The following is a 6,210-nucleotide window of genomic DNA, read 5'->3' as shown; positions in this document are numbered from 1 at the left end:
ATAGTCCTGGCACTTTTTAAATTAATTATGCCAAAAAATGATATTTAAGCTATAGAGTGCAGGAACTCACCTGTAAGATTTTTTTTGTTATTACAATATTCATGCAAGGAGTAGGCCTGTTGGTGACAAATGATCTCTGAGAACAGGTTACAATAATATTTGGGCACAAACTGTGGGTGCTTAGGTGAAAGATATTTTCTTCCCCTCAAGGATCTTTGCTAATCATGAATGACTACCGAAAGAAACAAACAAAAATGTTGGAAAGAACTTTACATTTGCCCTAATGGAAATAATCTATTAGCCTGAAAAAGACACTTCCTTTGTTTATAGAATGTGTTTTAACAATAAGACAATGGAGTTCTATAGGCAAATTTCTCAAGGCTCATGGTGTAGAATAAAGAGAGGCTCATGTATATACCACCCAGAAATGAGAACATGCGAAAGCAATAGTAATAGTGGTAATATTAGCTTAACACTTACTAAGCAATTATTTCATACCAAGGACTATGTTTAGCACTTTACAGGGATTATCTCATTTAATCCTCATAATAACTCTATGCAGTAGGTACCATTTTTATACCCATTGCCCAGATGGGGGGGAATGAGGCCCAGGCCTGCCAAATAACTACTGCCAAGCAGATGGCAGGGCAAGACAGTTGGATCCCAGAGCTTATGTTCTGAAGTCCTAGACAAGAAGTTTTGCTAATCACAAACCCTACGTTACATGAGATTTTTAACGTTTTCAGTAGAGTGAGCAAATATTAAGTAACTAAGCAAATGAGCCAGGAGCTGCAAATACAGTTCTGCCTGTTTATAAGTATACAATGAAAAAGTACAAGGACTTTGTCGATGTACGGAAACACACACATGTACAAACATTCACACTAAACACACAGCCAGTATGAAAAAGAAGTGAGAGCACTAAAATGGTACAGGTTACACCCACAACTGCACACCAACATTTATTCACCCTTTCAGCTAACATTCAGCCCTCTACCACGCCCTGGCATTGCTAGGGAGAACAGGCAAACTGGATTCCTGTCCTACAGAGCTTGTAGTCTACTGAAGAAGAGAGACTTGAAACAGTCCACAAATAACTAATCATTTAATCACTGTGAAGATGAACCTCACAAGGTAGAAAAGCACAGTGCAGTGAAGAGAAAATACGAGTACCCTAACCTGTGCTTATACTTGGAGGCAGAGGAAATGGGCCATGAGTCAGGAATAAACAGAGCAAATCTAAGAAATTATCGTGACTTTCTGCGGTTTGCCCGTTTAATTCAAAAATCGATTTTTACTGGAAGGGAAAAGATTTGTTTTAAATATCTCTGCACTTCATTATTTATTTGTGGCCGTGGCAGGGAGCCTCAGCTGAATTTAAGCGAGTCACGGAGACGGCTGGACCTATAGTGGTGGCAGGTGTTAGGGAGTCCGCAGGAGAACGGGGCCGGGATGGGGCCTTCTGGAAAAGGACCTCTACCTGTGCCCTCTGCTAGGCGTGGATGTGTCTGGGTAAGTCTGGGGAGCAAATGCAGTGGCCGCAAGGTCCAGTTACATTGGGGCTATGAACTCTCCAAGGAGGGTACTTATCCATAAGTGGAGAAGGAAACTAGGTCCATTGATCTCAACCCAGGAGAAAGCTTTGCCCATGCAGAGGAGGATGGCTGTTCCCCCAATTTGTCTCCTGGAGGCATGCCTGGCCCCTGACTAGCGAACCGGGCCAGATTTCTCACACAGCACATGTGACCAAGGGGAAAGAGGCATCCTGCCCCACAGGAGAGCAGTGGGCGGTGGTCGCCTGCTGAGAACTGCTGAACCTGGCTGTGCAGAAAGCAAGACTTCAGGGCCCAACAGAGAGATGCAGTAGCAGCTGGGCCTGGTGGAAAAGGGAGGGAGGGAAGGAAGTGAGGTGGGGGTGATGGCAAAACAGAAATGCCTGACAGAGGCTGCAAGACTCCCCTTGGTGGTTTCCAGAATTAGATGCAAGGGACTTGGCAGGAAGTCAGAGGTCCTGCATCAGTGGGAGCTACAAACTGGTAAACCGTTGGTCTCTACAGGCTGGTGGGTCCAAGGGAAATTCACGTTACAGGTAAATGAACAAATGAGTTGGCATAGCTGCCTAAGTCTGTTTGGAAGCTCAGTAGGTTTATTTATGTTGCCTTGATTTGATTACTCTGAGACGAAGTTGAAGTTAGAACTGCTTGTAATTTGGAGACAAAGTGCTCGTTTTGCAAAAAGGCTCTGGAATTTTATAGTAACGCACATAGAACTATGAGCCGTGGAGGATGCAGGAAGAGTGAACACTGCCTTCTCTTTGTAGAGAGACATTGGCTGCCTTAAGAAACACCCATCAGAGTTTTCATAAATAAAACATAGCAGAGCAATGCCCGGTGTGTGTGTGTGTGGGGGGGGGGCAGTTTTCCCTCTAGTATGAAAGGAATTAGTGTAGTCGATAGAAAACGAGGCTGTGTATGAAAGCCCAGTGTGTAGCACAGGGTTTTCACCCTGGGGGCCTGAAAATACCAAAGATAGCAGAATCCAGGAGTGAGATCGCAGCGGGGTGGGGGGGTGTCAGGAGGGGGCTGGCACACGTGTTTAACCCTTAGGTTGCAATGTTGTTTTCGTAGTGTGTATGTGTATGATCTTTTCCGCACAAATACATATTCTATGATGCATATATAAATAAGGTGAAATACCAGAGGTTACTTCTTTCAGTTATTATGTACATGAAAAACAATGAAAAGCAGAAGAAAATGTAAAAGGTGACAGTGTAAAATGGATAGTGAATTAGATATATCTCTTTTACATCGGTAAGATCTGATCTTTTCCTGACCCAGAGCTTCTCATCTTGCCTGGAGTCTTTTATTAGTGACATGATGTTTCAGGACAGCATGGAATGAGGCAGACAGCACACGCAAGGGCACGTGTGTGACTATCCAGTTGTGTGTGTGGGGGGGTGGGGGGCGCGTTCAGTGTAATCCAGCCCATCCCCCCATTGTGGACATCCTGCCATCACCATTGCTTCTCAGCAGGGCCCCCTGTAGACTAAGGTGTTTGGCAATAACTGAGATCCTGCCCCAGATCTGCCAGGACTGGAGATTAATCAGCTATAGACCGATCAGTGGGGAGCTCTTAATTATTTTAACTGTCCTGATCATTGATTTAAGGCACTCCCTGACTCCAATTAATTTCATTCACTTTGAAACAGCAAAAAACAGCCAAGAGTGCTCATGTTCCTGAAATATTGGTATTCGGATCCCATTCTTATGTTTCCACTTCTAGGAAGTCTGCTGGAGTAAGTTTCTGGGTTTTGAAATAATGTAAGTGCAGCTTTTTTGTTAGCTAGACGATGATATAAAATGCTTTATGTTTTAATGCTTGCTTCATTCATTTCTGGAGCTTGCATTGTATCACTGGTTTTATCAGTCATTTGTATTGGGTTTCTGAGACTGCTATCAAAACGAGAAACACCCCCTACGTTTGCTTCTGCTTTTCTTTCTTTTTTTTGAGTGAAGTTAATAAAATAATTTGAGTAACATGGAGTTCCCTGCCACCCTGCCCCATTTTATCCTGAGTTAAAAGCATACGTTAAATAGGTTATAAAAGGAATATAAAGTTCCCTCTTTCTTGGGGTGCCTGGGTGGCTCAGTCTGTTGAGCATCTGACTCTTGATTTCGGCTCAGGCCATGATCCCAGGGTCGTGGGATTGAGGCCCGTGTAGGGCTCCCGCCGAGCATGGATCCTGCTTAAGATTCTCTCTCTCCCTCTGCCTCTCTGCTGTGCTTGTGCTTTCTCTAAAATTAAAAAATAAAATTTTTTTCTTATTTAAAAAAAAGTTCCATCTTTATTCTGAGATGATGTAAAAAGAGGCATGTTCATAGTAATTTGGCTGTGGAAAACATCCCCCAAATGACAGGTTCTTGGATGCAGGACTACCCTTGCTAATAGTCCACAGGTGTGTAGGTAATGAATCTGCTGTGCTTTCCTGGGGAAGAGGTGCTATGCTTTCAAAATATTCTCCCCCACATACATTTTGCCCTGAAACCCTTTGTCCAGTGACATGGCAAATTGCTTCCTAGTTCGGTGCCAGGTATTGGAATTTTATTAATATATACTCTACTTCTTCCAAAGGATTTGAATGGCAACAATGAAACTGAAGTTAAGAAGATGATGTTAAAATTCCATTCCTTCTACTGCTGTGACATGTGATTTAACGAGAAAATTTTCCTCGTCTGTAAAATGGGTTATCCAACTGCGACCGTCTGCCCCATGACTGCTCTGGTGAGCTAATAGGTCTGGAAAGCACGTAAATTATGAAGTGTTGTATCTGTGGGATCTGTAGTTGTTCGGGGACTACGTCATTATTGAGCTCTACTTGAGACCCCCAGTGACTCGCCTACGTTCCACGAGAACATTGGTGTTAAGTGTGGAGTGACCTTCCTGAGATTTCTGAGTAGGCTGTAGTGTCCAGGATGCCCCCTTTGGAGTGCCAGAGCAAGAGATCAAAGAAACCAGAAACATAGTTTGATTTTAAATCAAAAGTTATGACTTTATTTTAATATACCAAGAAAAAATATTTCTTTGTTGTGAAATAAGCACTTGAAAATAACAAGTCCAACATTGCTGTGATTTGCTCTGTGAAGCTTCTATGGGTGAACTTCTATCTGAACGTGCTCTGGGGCCCCTAAGAGGCTGCATATCTCAGCGGTTTTCAAGTTAGCAGCAAGCAGCCTCCTACCTGAACATGCCCGGACAGACCTGCCTGAAACTGACATGCCTGGGGAGCACGGTTAGGCTACTTCTGGAGAGTTCTTGATATCTGCCCCCAGAGAGAAGTCTCAAGAGCCAAGTGTTGAGAAATTAACAGTGTTTAAATACCAACATGAGTCAGGACCCCTCGATCCTGGCCTAAGTGGGTTGCAATTATGGCTTGACCCTGACTTATGGGACCGGTTTCTTGAATTTAACGAGTTGCTTCAGAAGTTTACTACAATGTAGTTTGGGGCCTAGATTTCCACTGAAGTGTATCTGACTGCAAGACTTTTGTTTGCCCGACATAAAATTAAAATGCCCTTATTACGACCTTTCCAAACCCACACATGGGTGTGCACGCGTGCTTTCTCTTCTATTGTCAGAACAACTTCTGTTTCACTTTTTTCTAAGTGTAAGTCAGGAGGAAGGGAAGCCTGGGAATTACTGTCTCCCCTTCTATGAGCCCTGAATTTTTAAAGTATTTGAGGATGAGGAAAGTTAATGGGATGATTCAACAGGCTTGTGAATATTCTTCAATACTCTGTGCGGGTGTTCTTAGCTATGGGTTCCACCATGTGGCTGGAGGACGTTTGTAATTGGGAGTCTGTCACAACTGGCATTCAAAAAAATGCTATAATGGCACTGACCTTGTTTTGCTCAAGTATTGGGTGCCAGCAGACCAAGGCCGTCGGTTCGTTGGAAACTGGGTCCTAACACTTCATACTGATTGTTGGCACAAAGAGAGTATCGCTGCTTTATTAGCTCTCACTTCCGTGTGTGCGTACTACAGGCCAAACCCTGTGGTGCATTCTCAGCAAAATCTCTTCTTGATGGTAATGGGTCTGAGGCGCAAAGAATCAGATCTTGTGTATGAGACAGAGAGCACTTAACAAAGCTACAGGAGACAGTGACTCACAGGACGAACTATCATCCTGAACTGATAGCAAAATATCAGTGGAAACAAAAAAACCTGCACTACTGGAAAGTTCTGGGATTCCATCATGGAATTTTCACACAGTTACACTCTTGGGGACAGAAACTTTTCCAGGGAAACAAGTGTCTAAAAGAGACAGGCATGGACCACCACATACAACTCAAAGCACTCGATTCTGGGATCAAAGTCTACTGGATCTTCTCCACTCCAACAACTCCGAGAGAGAGCAAAAAAAAAAAGCCCTCAGGATGTGCTGGAGCCGGCAGTTGTGTGACACCTGGTCTCTGAGGGGAGGCTGTTTTATCAGAATAAAGAGAGGAGAGTAACCTGAGCACGCTGTCTCTCCCAGGTAATTTTGCAGTCTGGGAATGAGGCCAGACTTCTGGAGCATTCTACTCAGTGTAGTTTACTCCAGGCACTTTGTTTCTTTGATGTGCCAGGTTTTATCACAAAGATACCACATCTGATTTAGAAAAAAAAAAAATTCTGTAGATCTCTTTCCCAGAAGTGTTCTACCATTCTGT

This window comes from Herpailurus yagouaroundi, unplaced genomic scaffold (genome assembly GCF_014898765.1).
Source record: "Herpailurus yagouaroundi ecotype Mexico unplaced genomic scaffold, PumYag 28, whole genome shotgun sequence".
NCBI classification, from domain to species: domain Eukaryota; kingdom Metazoa; phylum Chordata; class Mammalia; order Carnivora; family Felidae; genus Herpailurus; species Herpailurus yagouaroundi.
This window is presented reverse-complemented; position numbering follows the sequence as displayed.